Source organism: Sesamum indicum, linkage group LG5, assembly GCF_026168435.1.
Source record: "Sesamum indicum cultivar Baizhima isolate 11 linkage group LG5, ASM2616843v1, whole genome shotgun sequence".
Taxonomy (NCBI): domain Eukaryota; kingdom Viridiplantae; phylum Streptophyta; class Magnoliopsida; order Lamiales; family Pedaliaceae; genus Sesamum; species Sesamum indicum.
In genome coordinates this window covers 10,866,397-10,883,078 of record NC_142661.1, presented here as the reverse complement: position 1 = coordinate 10,883,078, position 16,682 = coordinate 10,866,397, and the positions used below count along the sequence as shown (strand labels likewise).

Here is a 16,682-nt window from a genome sequence, read left to right as displayed (position 1 = left end):
GTATTCCCTTAAGGGCTCATTGTCCCTTTGTCATACAGTAAAGAGGCTAAGCTCTGTCTTTCGTAACTTCTAGCTATTGGCATACTGGTGTAAAAATAGGGACCTGAACTCTTGGAAGACTTAGCACTTGATCCCATCCGTGTATCTGTGCAACATGGCTGCATTCTCAAAGCACAAAAGATGTTCTTGGGGGTCGGTCGATCCATCATACTCAACGGTAGCATGAGTACGGCAATTGGCAGGTAGCTCGTCGGCCATCACAACATCTGTAAAGGGGACACTCTGTAATTCTTCTCGTAAGACTCCCGTTATCTGGTGTTGCACGTCTTGGAGGCCTTTCTGAAGACATTCCAAACGGGCCAGCCATTATGGAGGGACTTCCAATAGATTTGCTGGAGGGAGCCCCTATACCTTAGTGGGGGGTTCCTATCACAACTACGTCTTCGCCTGAGGGGATTCTTTCGGTCCCTTCTTGAAGGCTGCTTGCTTCCAGCATAGAGGCTGGGCGAGTAGGAACCAATATTGCTATCTATTCTTGTAAGGCCGCTGCGACAACCTGTTGTATAGTGCTCAGCAAGGCTGGGAAAAGTTCTCTTGATGTGGGTCGGAGGAAGTACTCTGTCTTGGGGGATCGACCAATGGTTCCATCACCTCAGGAGGCATCATAGAAGCCGGAATGGAGGGACGGACCCTCCTACTGGTGTTAGGGAGGTTCCTGCAACAACTTGCAAAGGTTGAGTGCTGCCTTGTGTCTCCACAGCCTTTTGTTTGCTTGCGGGATTACAGGGGATTTCATGATAACTCACGTCTTTAACTCAAAATTTTCACAAACAGCGCCAATTGATGCGTGCAATTTACCACGAGTCCAAAATTCTTGGATCTTGATGATGGATTTAGGCTAATCGAATAAAAATTCTTGAGAAAGAGAACTTGCAAAATAAAGTGTTAGCACTCTGGATCTTAAGTTAGTGTTAGATTTGAGGAATAATAATTTGAGCAACGAAAAACTTTGAAAGAATAAGATATAGTGATGGAGAAATAAGGATGGATCAAATGAATGCAATAGCAAATCAGGAAAAAGGTAGCCAAACTTCTGTGACGTGAAGGTGTCTCTCTGCCGGGAGGTGACTTCGTAACTTATACCGATGTCCTCATTGCCGTGGAACTGATAATGCTACCTATCCTTGGGGGAAATGAATAGGGTTGGTTTGGATAAAACTTGATTGATTCTTATTTTTTAGGGATCATGTTGTGCAAATTAGTTATTTGAGTGAGAGGGAGAGTCCGAGATGGAGGGGGACTCCTAGCCCGCAAGGAGTCTGCTGCGTGTTAGAGTCTGAACACTCGGGGGAGCCCTTTTGGCCACGTGTACTCCCCGTCAGCCAGGAGGGCCTACGTGGAGGGTCCATGTGTATGTGTCCCATGTAAGCTTCAAGGACTGACGTGGGCACAAAGGTTGGGCTGGCTGCCGGAGTTTAGGGATAGGCGGGTTGGGCCATGTGCCCTGGGCTTCTTTCCTTATCGTGGGCATACATAGGTGGGGCATTTGGCCGTTTTACCTCGTTTTTACGCTGGATTGTGCTGGGCTATATCCATCATTCAGTTCCTCGCACTCTAGGAAGGAGGGGAGCTTCAACTCCTTCCTCACTTGTGTTTTCCCACCTACACGGGTATTTTTGTTCATCCGTACTTAGAGCAGCGTGTTTCTACCCCTGTTAGGGAATGATGGCTAGGCCTAGGCCTAGCCTTCTCGATTGCTGGGAGTTGATAAATGCCTCTGCCATGCGCAAAGATGGTTACGAGCCCCTCCCATCACTGGCGGTTACTAAAGCGTGCCCGCAACTTCTCTCCTATGTCTTTAAATAGGTAAATCAACCTTATTTCTTCTTCTTTCCTTTTTTCTTGAGGCATCACCAGTTCTTTCCATCAGAGAGCTCTGTAAGTATCTTGTTTTCCTCTCTCTAAAGTTTTTCTAAGTATTTGTTGTGCAAAATATGTCTTCTTTTGATGGCATGATCTGTTTTATATGTGAGACCTTTACAGAAAATGATCCCTCAGAGGCGACTTTGAGGGGGATGGGTGGTCTTCTGCCTGGTTTCCCTCGAAGTCGGAGGAGGAGTCTCAGCCAAGCAGCAGCGGGGGCCCGTTGTTTAATCAATGAGGAGGAAGTCGATCTTGATGAGAGGGGAACAGAAGGGGAAGATTCTTGCCCTGGAGTAGGGTAGAGGGAGGTTTCTCCTTTGCCTCTCGAGTGGGGTTCTTCCATTCTCAAAGTTCTGGGGATAGAGCAATTGATACAGGAGTATCATATCCCTCCTCCCTTTGTCCTCGATACTCCTTCCCCCAAGAGTCGTCCTCATCTTCTTCCCTAACTACTTGGCTTTCATTTTTGCTCAATTGAAGTCAGGCCTTCGTTTTTCCATTCTCTCCTTTTACTCTGATATGGCACGTCTTTTTGGTGTCCATCTAAACCAGTTAGTCCCTAACTCCTTCAAACTTTTGGCCAATTTCTTCATGGTTTTTCTTTTTCATCAGTTTCCTATTTTCGCTAGTATTTTTGCTCAGTGTTATCACTTGAAAAGAGTGGGGACGGGTTTTTTTGTGTTCATGCCTCATCCTAGAATCTCCTTCCTGCCTTCTCCCCACCCCCACCCCCAAAAAAATTGGAAGAAGAGTTTCTTTTTTATTTTGCCCCTCTCGCCCTTGGTCCTTCCCTAACCATTGGATTCAGGAGGCCCCTCTTCCTCTTCAGGTTGGTGAGAGGTCCATTACGCTGACCTCCTTGTTGGATATATGGAACGACAACTCTTATGATTGCTGGTCCCTCGTCGATGAAAGGCTGTTGGGCCATTTCGGTTTAAGTCCTCGGGTAGAAAGAACCCTTGGGGGACTCCCTAGGTATTTTTGTTAATGTTTTTTGTTTTTTGTTTATTCGCACTAGTTCCATGTTATGATATATTTCGGGGGTCGGATTGGAGGGACTCTTCCTTCTCAATCTCCCAAAGGGACTCCGTCTTCTAGCAAATCTAGGGGGAAACGCATTGCCTCTCCTACTCCCGGGGCTACTCTACTGGGCTCTTCTAAGAGGCGAAGTCAGTGCAGCAGGAGCCTCTCCTGCCAGCTCTGCCAGACCCCCTTCAGGACCTCCTCCTCTACCCTCTCTCAAGGTTGAGAAGGGGTTGTCCTCAAGTACTCCGCTCCTACTTTACCTGCCTGCACATGAGTCAATCTTTGGATCAAGAGAGGGGGTAATGCTCCATTGGTGGCCGAACTTATGAAGGGGATGTTGTCCTAAGGGGACAAACACTTGCTATCCTCCTTGAAGAAGAAGTAACTGGAGGATCGCCTCCTCGTACATGCTTAAGGTATGGCGTTTTCGACTTTCCTTCTTTTTTTCAAGAAATGACTTTCACCCTTCCCCCTTTCCTCTTTTTCTACCAGATTATTTCTATTTGAGAGGAGCTCTTCTCCTGTCCTTCTGGCACCCATCCTGATGCCCAAAGGAGGAAACTGGAGGAGAAGTTAGAGCATCTGGGGCTGAGAATCTTAAGCTCAGAGAGGATAGGAAGGAGGCGGTGGGCTTAATCTTCTATGAATTATTCTAATCCTCTTCTCCTCTCATTAAAGTTAAATATGTTTAAAGAAAAAAAACGCAAACATGTAATGGACTTATTTTTAAGCTTAACTGAATAAAATAATTAATTTTAAGGTAAATAGTATAGTTGGTCACTTAGGTTAGCATTTATACTCACTTTAATAGTCTTAAGTTTATCTCTTGATTGTAACATCCTTAAACTTAAATTTTTCTTCTTTATATGGTATTTTTGACCAATTTTCGGTGGAAACTTGGCCAGATTTTGTCATTTTTTAGGCTAAAATGGTCAATATAAGTTTATTTTTCTCATTTTAGTCTATTACGTTTGTAAAATTATCAAATTAGTCTTTTCTTTAGGTGAAAAAAATTAACTTTTTGCATGTTTGTATGCATAATATGATGCAATTGTTTTATATGAATAATAAAAACATTGAACTCTTGTAAATAAAATAATAACATATTGCTTAACTTAAAATAAATAGTTTTTTTTTCATTTTCGTAAGTTACAAAAAAAATAAAAAATTATAAATAAATTTTATAAAACTTATCTAATTTGAAACAAAAAATTGATGAAGCATCAATTTGATAAACCAGATAGGATTGATCCAAAGGAAGCATCACATAATTTACAAAGTAAGTTCAGGTGAGTTTGCTATACCAATGGAACTTACTGGAAATGTGATGGAAATGCGACTAATTCGTAAAGAAGAAATTCTTGAAAAATTAAGTAAGCTTAGAGAAGAAGTAGCTTTTACTATGAAATTGATCCACATAGAAACTATTGAAGTAGTAATAAAAGCAACTTTTAAAGAGGAAATTGATTCATAAATACATTTATCTATAATGAATAGAAGAATCAATAATCTAACAGATGGTTGTTTTGGAACAATGATAGGTAATCTGTATGCAGAAAAATTGATATTTGACATTCATCCTACGATTGCTACAACCAAACAGACCAAGATATTAATATAGTTTTAACACTTCATCAAGATTTTAAGAGAAAAGGTCTAACGAAAGAAGGTAACAGACCATATTCTTTAACTTATGGAATAGCTTATGCCCTTTTCAATACACATCATTAAGATTTGTTTCTTAAGAAAGAGTATATTGAGATTCCTAGAATTTTTCAAGGAATTCGCCAAGGTAATTACACCATATCGTATTAGAATACCTAAAATAGGTGATGTTAATATCATCATAAAAGATCACCCAGTTTCAAATAGAACACTTAGCTCTAGAATTGAGTTTAGTGTCGGATGTCCTCTTTGGAAGAAATGATTACAGGCTACAAAGGAAAGGAGAAATAGTTATTAAAATCTCCAACTTCTCAAGAAATTAGGGTAGATAACGTAAAACTTAGATGCCCTGAAGGATGGAAAGAAATACAAGTAATATTTGACATCACTAAGAAAGAAAATTATTTCCCATGTGATGACTTATATCATTTGCAGCAATCTGTTGTTGGAAAATATGAAGGCATGTTAGAAATAGCAGGTCATGAAATTTTAGTTGCAGGTGTTGCAGGATGAGAAAACGGGAATATGACTTTGGGGTTGTTTCTTTGAAAATCATAAACCATGGGGAAGAAAAGGTAGCGGAATGGAATTCAGTCTTGTTGGTGTTACCATAAGGATTGAATGACAAGTCCCTTTTCTATATACATATCTTATATGATCAATATATGACAGAGTATTTTGCAGCTTATATTCATTCAAGATCAGGATTATATGACAGAGTATTTCACAAAATATGCTAATACTCAATACGGGAATATGAGAAGCCAAGGTCATGATTGGAGGAGCATTTGGATTGCCCTAGTTTAGGGTAAAAATACCTTCTATTTACTTTCATGATATAGGTGCCAATATCTTGTTGGGTAACAATTTCATTCAAACATTTGCAAGATATATGCAGGATAATCAAAGGAATCCGTTAATCTTTACTACTAATTGTGGTAATGAGATACAGGTGTTGTGAAGAGAAAAGACATCTAACAGGATAATGCCAATAAATTTTTGCAGCAAACGTGGTGATTTTGATGCCAGATTAACTCATCCAAAAATGCAGGATAAGAGAAAATTTAATAAGGTCCTTTTGTCTTTCAGGTAACAGGGACTCATAGACAACGATAGCTTCTATAGGGAATCCGAGGAGAAAATTATGAACCTTAAAGAAGTATTACTGGAAATGAAATCACTAGATATCAGCTAGGAAAGCAGGCTTTCTCTTAAGAATGTCAAGAGGCTCATCAAGAGAAACTTTAGTGAAAACCCTCTAGCATGGTGAGATAGGAATAGATCGAAGCTACTCTAAAGCTCAAGAAAGAGTGCAAGTATGAGTATGTTCGATACAAACCTATCCAGATGAACATGAAAGACAAGAAAGATATGCAGATCATTGTCAAAGAGCATATCGGTCTTAGACTCATCGAGCCTGGAATCTCTACCTACAACAGCCCTGATTTTCTGGTAAGAAACTATGGTGAGATAAAGAGAGGTAAACCCAGGTTGGTAATAACTATCAAGGCATCAATAAAATATTAGAGTTTGATGGTTATTACATTCCTAATAGAGAACACTTAATTGATTGCATTAAAGGGGCAAAAGTATTTTCTAAATTTGATTGCAAATCTGGATCTTACCAGATTAAAATGGAGAGTGAATAAAAAAAATTTACTGCATTCGCTACAGTGCAGGGACAATATATCTGGAATGTGCCTCTAATGGGTTTAGCTAATGCACTCCAGATATTCGAAAGAAAGATGGATAATCTTTTTAAAGATTATTTTGAATTCATGCTTGTCTATATTGACGAGATATTGATTAAATCTAAAAATATGAAAGAACATATCAAACATCTTGAAATATTTTCTGATGCATGCCATAAAGAAGGTTTAGTACTTTTGAGAAGAAAGCTACTATTGTTGTCAGTGAAATCGAATTTTTAGGAATTCTTATTGACGAAACAGAAATTAAGTTACAGGATCATATTGTGGATAAAATCCATAATTTTCCAGACGTGCTCAAGGACAAGAAGCATTTGCAGAGCTTCTTGGGAGTTGTTAATTTTGCAGGTATCTTCATTCTTGCAAGATACAGGAAGGATTTCCGACCACTTTTGAAAGAAACAGAAAGTTCAATGTGGAAATGGGTAAAATCCACACCAAAAAGATTCGTGAGCTGAAATAGGTTTGCAGTAACCTGCGAAAGCTTGCTATACCATAGGATGGGGTTGAATTGATAGTCTACACAAACGCCAATGACTACAGATGGGCAGTAGTGCTAATGAAGAAAACAACTATAGGAGAAGAACCTTGTAGATACATTGGAGGGTTGTTCTCAGAACAACAAACCAAAGTTTGGCATGTTACCGAGAAAGAATTCTTTGCGGTTTGGAAGGTTTTTAAGAAATGGCCTTTATTTTTACTTGCTAAAGAATTTATTTTAAAAGTTTATAATACTTATGTCAAGGCTTTCTTTAAAAATAAATTAGAATCGAAAATAGAGAAAGCTCGTACTATCAGATGGCAAGCTGAATGCCAATATTATTGTTATAATATTATCGTTATAAAATCTCATGAAAATGTTCTTGCAGATTTCCTGACAAGAGATGGAGGCATCTGAAGCAAACTCCATCATGTTGAAACTCAAGCAGCTCTGGGAAAATCTCGAGGAGCTTGACAAGAAGTTCGGACAGCTAGCGGTGAATGCCCAAGTTGCCGGACAAGTTCAAAGAGCTGATTTAGACACTATCCAGGTCGCAATAAGGAGTACCTTATTAGCATCCACCTCGCTGTGGAACGATTTACAAGAACCAATTCAGAAGGCATCACCTACAAGGATGACTCAGGAGTTGAGGGAGCATGACCCAAAATATGCCTTTAGAGTGCAGGGCTCTAGATCTATAGCGTCGGATTCGAGTACCGATTGCACAAGGCCATCATCAGACTCTGGTGAAACGACAACAATTGAATCACAGAAAGTGCAAACTCCTGGAGTTTTAAGTCAACACAACACATCTGGGGTTAAAGAGGGAGAGATTAGCCTTATGGCAATGACAGGCACCTCTAAGGTTAATACTAATGAATTGATATCTTCTTCTACTTGGTAGGAATATCAGCGCATGTGGGAAAAATTAGTTTCTCACAAAGGAGTAAACCCAGGCAAGACCATTATCGAAACATCTAAAAAATATAACAGAGTTTGGATGTTAGAGGGGTCTAAACCAGAAGATGTCCGAGAATGATATGATTTCGGAGCTCTTGCTTCAGTTCATACTAAGTTACCGAGTTTTTTTTGAAATCTCAAAACTTCCGAAATGGATTAGTGGGGCGGTCTTTCATTCGTGGCAAAACAACCCCTACTTGAAAAGAGGTAATGTTCTGGAGATAAAATTCGTATCAGTCGCTCCAGAAACGGCAGGAAAGGGGTCTCATCCAGCATTTCATTTCATGAAAGTGAAGAGGCTAGACATGGTGGCTTTGAACAAGATCAAAGCTGCCTGAGAAGAAGTTCCCCTCGCATCGGTCATTACTGAAGATAGTATCTCTTTTAGAAGAGCTTGGGGATTATAGGTCTGTTTGACGGAGATGGACATAGTCAAGTATCCATTCAAAAATTTTCAAACAAAGTGAATGGATCGTTCCTGTTAAATTCCATGACAGGGAAAAGCACCAAGTTCGCAGAAAGCTTATTTGAAAAGAAGAGAATATTAATTTGGGAAAATAAACTGCCAGGGACTGAAGCAACAAAGATGAAAACGTGCAACATGTTGCATGTTGGGCAATGACATAATCATTTATGCCCTTGCTATGAAAAACAAGAGAAGCCCCTGTTCTGGACAAAAATTCGGGTCACACAAAATAAACCCGAATCAGACCAAGATAAGGGAAAAGAAAATTTTTTACAAAAATAAGTAAAAATTAAAAAATATAAAAAAGCAAGGATAAGATTGTCGGTATAAAACGACAAAGGCCAACAATTAGCAAAGTAGGAAAGCCAGTTGGAAATCACGTGACTGACAAGCCATTATGACCAACAGCTGGAAAGGACGAGGCAATAACGAATGCAGTGACGTCATTATGAGGAATGCAATGACGTCATCACAAAACAAGTTTGGAGTCCGTATTTGAAGTCCGTGTACGCCTATAAATAAAGATGCAATGAAACAGAAGGGGATCATCAGAAAAACTCGTCTTACTCTTCAAAGCATTAGAGTTCTTGAGTCTTTCAATAATTTGTAGTGTTTTAATCTTTCAGTTTATGGGGGGTTTTCCAACAAGTCAAGTCTTCTATAATATGAGAAGCTAAATTGTTGTCTCCTCCAATGGAGAATTAATATCTATGTATTATTCACTATATTTTTTCAATAAAAACAAGGCTTGTATTCAACTTATTTATCCAAAATTCTATTAAGTCCCTGTATGAGAGTCTCTTTTACGCCCTAAGGTAGGAAACGAAATAGGGTTGTGCTGTTGGTTGCTAAAGGAACCAAGTGCCTGCGAACCATCTGTTGTGGTAGTGTGGTTGGAGGAAGTCCATAAAACCGAGGACTTGGACTACCTGGAGACCAAGCGGTCAAAGCAAGGTATGAATTTATGGATTTCAGAAGTATGTTGGGTTAAATTGGGAGTTTAGAATGGACTATGGTTAAAATTCTAGCTAGAAGGGCAAAATGGTCATAATGTGGTTAGAGGGCATAAATCGCGCACATTTTTATAGATACAGGGCAAAAATTGCCACCCTGTTTATGCAGTCCTTGTTTTGCCACTGCCCTATAAATACGGGGCATTAATTACTTTTAAGCCTACCACCGTGATTTGAAGCTCCAGAATCATCTTCTGCACAAAGAATGCTCAAGGTAATATATTTTCGATTGAGCGCGTTCCCACACCATCTCCGGCAAAATGGGTTGTTGCACAAAATGTGGGCGATGGCGGTCTGAAACCTGGCGGTGAAAGACGACGGACGGTGGGAGGAGTGATGATGGGAGAAAAACGTGAGAAGGCACTTAAATGAATTTTGTATATGATGTTGAGAAACAAGGCAAAACCCAAAACGAAACAAAATACACACAGTTTAGGTGAATTAAATCCACCCAAACATGTGGCCTGTTTTGGTTTATCTCGGAGATGGGACGAAAATGAATAAAGTGGAGTGATATTGTAATCGTATTTATATAAACACCCACTCAATAAATAAAAGAAAAAAGAAACTTACAGAAAACCCCCTACAGAACATATCTTTTTCAATGAATCTAATTTCTCAGACTTAACATTTTATAAAAACACACATATATTACAAAAGCTAAATGAACATTTATATTGACATTAAATCTCATGGGATAAGGTAATTATCCACTTTCATTTGTTATTTTGTCCTTTCACATGTTCTTATACATAAGAAAATTTTAGTCCTAGTAACCTTAAATATGACCAATTTCGCAATCCCAAGAACAAGGACAAAAACCAACAAAACAATGACCTCATGAGAATAAATGAGAAATAAGACAATTCTATTGCGCCAGAATTTTTAAAAGTTACTATGATTTATCGAAGCTGGTAGTAGTGGGGAGGATAACAACAAGATTGAGCACATGGAGAAGACTAATGACAATACATAAACACCTTCAATTGCTCTTTAATTTATCTCCTTATCTATCTATCTATCTATATATATTTCTATATATGCAATTAAAAAAATGGACATCTCCCAACAGTAATGTACATGAAACCAAGTATAATTAACAATTACAAGTACTATATACAACTCATACAAAAAATCTAGAATACGATTATCATTGTCCATTCTAAAGCAGTTGATTACTCATCCACAGCACAAATCTGAGCACCTACAATAAGATGTTGGATTACATGTGAATTGACAGGAAACCCTACAACAAGAGAAGCTCTCCAATATATGTACAAATATGTATATTACACTCTCAACTTTGACAAATGTTTTACGGGTGAATAGCAATTTACCCCTTTGTGATATTGAAAAATAAGCACATTACCACACCCTATCCCCTTGTACTTTTTAAAATGAAGCAAGCAAATTGCTTCATTTTAGAAAACATAGGGAGGTAAATTATTGTATTATAAAAATTACAGGGAGGTAAATCACTATTTATTTTTTCATAAGGGGGTAAATTGCTTCATTTTGGAAAACATAGGGAGGTAAATTGCTAGTTATTTTTTCATAAGGGGTAATTTGCTCATTTGTGATGTCACAAGGGGGTTGCTTGCATTTTTCACAATGTTTTACTTATGATTTTTCAAGATCTGGCTATGTAAGGACCCCACTGGCGACCACAATGCTAATTGTATATCCTCAAAGGCTTGTTATGTGAGGTGCGATGCTGAAAAGAAGAGGTCATTGCATATCTTAGTTAGAACTATTCTTATAGAAAACACAAACATATCACTGTTGGCTCCCTGCTGGCACCCTTCATTCCCTCATACGCCCCAACAGAGCATCCAATGCCCTGGTCAATAAATTCTGGAACAACCACACAGGGGATATTGGTAAATTGAAGGAGGCTGTTCCTCAGCATATCATAGAGCTTATTTTACAGATCCCCATTAATCCTCAGCATCAAGATTTTATGCATTGAAAACCATCCCCCCACGGTTCCTTTTCTACCAAATCAGCTCGGGAGATTAGTAAAGATCACAAACATTCCCTTCCCATCTTAAAAAATCTCTGGTCTCCCCTTGTCAGGCCTACTATTTCTATCTTCATTTGGAAAGTCCTCCATAACTGGATACCAGTCGAAAGTAGACTCAAACAAAAGGGCATCTCTCTGGCCTCTAGTTGCCTTTGCTGTTTGAATGAGGAGGAGACTATCCCTCACCTTTTCCTTCATAACAAGGTCTCCCTTAAAGTCTGGAGCTTCTTTGCCTCCAAATTCAACTCAGTATTCCTGTCACGGACAATTTTTTCATGATTCTTCAAGCCTGGAGAAGTAATATTTCTAATCAGTTTCACATCAGAGATATTCTTCCCCCGCTGATTATGTGGAACACTTGGACCTGTAGGAATGCTTCCATATTTGAGGGGGCTCCTTTCAAAGCTAATCTTATTATCTCTCAAACCCTCAATTATCTTCATCTTCTTGGTAAAACCAACCTTTATGAGAGCTATACACTGGAAAGGGGACAGATCTATTGCCTCTCTCTTTAAAATTTCACTTCCCCCTCAGAAGATATCATCCAGTATATCTATTGTTAAGTGGATTAAGCCAGATAGGGGATGGTTCAAATTGAAGATGGATGGGGCCTCAAAAGGAAATCTAGGCGTTGCAGGAGCAGGCGGCATCATCCGAAATCATCTAGGTCAGACCGTCTTTGCATTTCAAGAACATCTTGGCCACATGTCCAACACAGCAGCAGAACTGAATGCTATATATAGAGGTGTTAAATTGTACATTGATAACAACATTAGGAAAATATGGATGGAAACAGACACCAACATCGCCATCAAACTTATTTCCTCTCCCCCCCCCCCAAAGTCTATGGCACCTTCAAAACTTGCTGCAACAAATTAGAGAGCTTCTATCCCAAACTGAGTTCAAGATATCACACATCTTTAGAGAGGGTAACCAAGTGGCCGATTATTTTGCTAACCAAGCCTGTTTCAGCCAACATCTCACCATTTTATCCCCTGATAATATCACTGGTATTCCTAAAGGTTTGATTAGACTTGATGCCTGCTCCTTGTCTGCTATTAGAATCAGAAGTACTAGTACCTTAAATTTTAGCTAAAAATATTTTTTCATGAAATTAGGGGTACTTCATTACTGACTAGTTCTTCGCTGTTACTTGTTGTCCTAACTGAGCTTTTCTGTGCTGTTTTTGTGATTGTTCCTATATGGGTTCCTTGGAGGTTACTCATCCATATGGTTGACGTTGGGACCAATATTTCTCTGGGTACCTTTTGGTTCTGTCACTTCTGCTGATCTCCTTTATCTAGTTGTTTGCTGTTTTATCTTTTGCAGATCTTATGAACCCCTCCCATAGATTCAAAGGCTACTAGCCATACAAACATGTTCTCCACGGTTATACTTATGTCCATTATTTATCCTTTTGGAACATTACACACACTTTGGCTTGGCCTTTTTGTACAGATTTGTTTGCAGGTGTTGTGCGATCCACGATGTGGTGGTATAACAAAAACCTTTTTGACTTGCCATAATTTTTCTATGATACCTGTTCGGGTCTTTTGTTGTAAGGGAGTAGTACTCCTTGTTTATTGTTGCTCTATTTGTAAGGAAGTAGTACTCCTTGTTTATGGTTTTACTAGAAATTCTAGGGAGGTAGCTCTCCCTGCTGTAACTGTATTGTGCGTTTTTAATATGGAAGGACTGGGACTCCGAAAAGCTCCCCCCATCTCTAGGTGGTTTTTTTTTGTTTAAAAAAAAACATATCACTGCAATTGCAGATATAAAATAAATATATGTCATGAATTCGTAAACTCAGTACGTTGCATGCCTTATTTTTGTTTTTAGAGCAACTAAGGTACGTCTTGTGTTGTATAACATGCCATATTAAGTTTTCTTTTTGCACGTAAGGGTCAGGGCTCATAATATAGCAATCAACTTATTTGTGCAGTAGATAACTAAAAGGACATGTAGCATGAAATGAAACTTTTAGGTTTTCTGCAAAACTTTCGGCAAGATTATCAACATCGAGCAACAAAATCAAATTTATTAAAAAAATATGAAAGTAAAATAAGGTATAGATTACCTGATTTGCTACAGGAGGCCTTCTAGGGGTATTGTTAACGTGTTCCAGTCCAAGATATTGCTCCCAAGAAACACAAATACTGCTTCTCTATAGAGTCAAAACATATTATGAAATTTAAGTGCATCTACATATAAATATTGTCACAGAGAGTGTCTGTGGGAGAGAGTGAGTGAGACCTGGAAGTGGTCAAACAAAGTATCTGAGTCCTCCAAGTATTCTGCTTGACTATGTGACACAAAATCAAATCTCCACTGCATAAAATCGAGAAGATTCAAGCAGAAAGTATAAGTTGTAGCATGCCTAACCACATAAGCATCATACCATCATTTTCATTTAAAGTGATTGTAACAATTAGGCTCGGGCTGTAATACCTTGGAAAATTCCTCATCTCATACTTGCAACTTGTTCTTCACACGAACCTTGATACGAGACAAAGTTTCACCATCATTGATCATAAAAAAAAATGGCTTGCCAAGATTTTTAATTTGCTGCCAGAAGCAAAATGAAAATATAAGAATTAAAAGTAAGAAAATGAAAGAGATGCAGTTGCAGTTGAATTAGAGAGGTAGAACGAGTACAAAATGAAGTGACACACATGAATCAAACATTTACTTGGGCCAAGAATTTCTCTTCCTCTGGAATTTGCATTGAGAAATTATAAAAGTGGAGAAATTGTTGATATTAAAGATGAACATATGGGGAAGCCAATTATAAAGGATAAAGTGTCGTAGCCTATCAAAGACACAATACTAACATGGAAAGCAATTAGCAAGATGTTTTTTGTTATGTGTATCACCTAAAAAATACAAGCATTTATATACATAGACACACATATGTATAGAGATAGAAACAGACCTTCTCTGCTCGTAAAGTCCATCGATTGTCATTTATTGTTGTCATCTTTTCACTATTAGGATATATCTATAGGAACTTGGAGTTTCAGCAACTTTAAAAAATAAGCATAGAAGGCTAGACATAAGGAATTTCTAACATCTATTTGCAAACACAATATACAATTACTAAGTGAGACCACATGGGCAAAATACAAAAACCTAGGAAATACTGAGACTCAACTTCCAAGTCAGAGTGCATATCTCCGACACTTGCAACTTGTGTGCAGTCAACCCATACAACATTTTCAGCGTAAAATAAACTGAATTTAACTATTTAAGTTGGATTATTAAGTAAAAGTTTAGAAGAATATTATTTTGATATTAATATTACGAAATTAATGAATGAAACGAAAGGAAGATGCAATAATTCAGGACCTTATAGATCTTGTGCGAGAATACTTCCAGCAAGCTGAGCTCTGCATATGGACGAGAAAGTTTCACCTTTTTAACGTAAACATTGCAACAGTTAAAATTCATTTAACGCTATGTTATGCGACAAATCTTAGAATTCTAGGAACTCACACACGCACACTCACAGTAATAACTTGTCAGCTATACTACCTTCTCCTTGAGATGCTCAAGCACATCACCAGCAGTGCTTTCTTTTAGCAGCCTAATACTGTGAGTTTCCAGTTATATATGGAAAACAAATAAGATATTTAATGTTTGCTAAATATAAAATAAATTTTCAAGTCTTGCATATGTATGAATACTCACTTCAGAGTTTGCCGCATAGCTGAAAGCTAGATTGAGGATTTTCAACTCTTGCAATTCTGGCAATGGTATATCCACTACTTCAAAGCATAGAATATCAGAAAGCTGGACAAGAAAGTAATGCTTTTTTAGTTTCACACCCTCATCAAATGAACCCCGACTTAGAGTTGTATGAATGCATACTTGGTCGTAATCCAACAGCATCTCTAACAAGTTTTCTACTCCTCGATATCTTATAGGATGAGCTTTTGGTCGCTGAGAGTAGATATTGTGTGATGTAAGCCGTAGTTTGGACGGATCATCGACTCCGAGTTGGTTCCCTACTCTCTTAACAACTTCATGATATGAATCAAGCTTTGACCTTCACAATTAGTGGAATTTGAATAGCAGCATTAAGTGGATCAATATTACCATTCATAACATAGGAAATTACATAAAAGTCTGTCTTCTATTTAACTCACAATTGTAAACAAAATTCTTCCTTTTCAGGCCTTTCCAAGGAGCGAAAGTGGATAACCTACAGAACAACAAACAAAAAAGTCAGGATATATTAGATGAAAGTTAGAAGTATCACATCATTGCTTTAACAAGAAGGTGAAGAAGAATACTTTTAGACTTAGAACCATTATTTTGGGGTCACTGAAAGGAAATAGATGTTATAAATGGGGTACACTGAGTAACTAATAGTGTCCAGGTATGCACACGCACATGCACACTAAGATAATAGGAATCAAGACCAGGTGCAAGAGAAAGAGCAAAAAATTTAAAGAATCGTGGAAGATAATATGATGAGATCACTCGATAATATTATACTCCGATATGATTCATTGTTTTCAGAGGTGACAACGTACAAATTTTATATTTTGTATATTTTTAAGCAAATAATAGCATCAAATACCAAAATATTTCAATAGGTAAAACCTTTTGTAGTCAAACAAATAATACGGGCTAGGAAAGTAATTAATTATGCTTTGTTCAGGCAATTTACGTATACAATAGTCAATATGAGGCACAACATCGACTATGTGATAAAAGGGACCATTTCAAGGAGGAGACATGGAAAGAGACAAAATAAAAGAGAAGTCGAAGAGCAATAAAGCACACAAACATAGGCATCACACTAAGATAACTAGAAACAAGGATCAAGAGAGGGAGAAATAGAAAGAGCGAGGAATTTCAAAGAATCGTGGAAGATAATATGATGAGATATTCGGAATTTATCCACAAAATGATAAACCCAAATTAAGCAATAACTACAGAGATAATGATGGATTTGAAAAGCCTTATACAATAATTTCAGATCAATGAATAAAGAAAGAATAACAGAAAAATAGCAATATGGAAAGCAGTAAAGTAACTAGCTCAGGAGTCAGATCCGGCAACTGAATGCCCAAGCGCCAACACAGGTCGGCAACCCTCATGGTTGCAAAAAATCCACAAAGACCCCCAAAGAGACCACTTAGGCTTCGTTTAGAATCACTCAAAATTCCACTAAGAAGTTTCTTTCACATTCACCAAATATTCTCACAAAGTATTTCAGGAAGAGGGGTTTTAGTTTTGTTGTTGTTCTATCTCTTTAAAACCATAGAAGACTAATATATATATAGATAGAACACAGAGAACAAAGATAGAAAGAGGTGAGATGATGAGAGATTTCCAAGAGCATTGGAAACTTGAGAGGAACAAAACTAGAGATAGAAAGGAGGGAGAGGAAGAGGCATTGGTTGAATAG

General features: G+C 38.0%; 1 protein-coding gene across 3 annotated transcripts in view; it reads right to left on the bottom strand.

Moving 5' to 3' along the window:
* The window catches only part of DCL4 (dicer-like 4), a 50,062-nt gene extending 36,466 nt beyond the window's left edge, over nucleotides 1-13,596 (bottom strand). The window contains exons 1-2 of one of the 3 annotated variants that reach the window (XM_088880425.1): nucleotides 13,520-13,596; nucleotides 13,344-13,430 (exon numbers count right to left, since the gene is read on the bottom strand). The gene's annotated coding sequence lies outside the window, so the exon portion shown is untranslated. The remainder of the gene's footprint in view (nucleotides 1-13,343; nucleotides 13,431-13,519) is intronic. The other 2 variants (XM_088880426.1, XM_088880424.1) reach the window with 2 other exon arrangements.
* Between the last annotated feature and the right edge of the window lie 3,086 nt (nucleotides 13,597-16,682).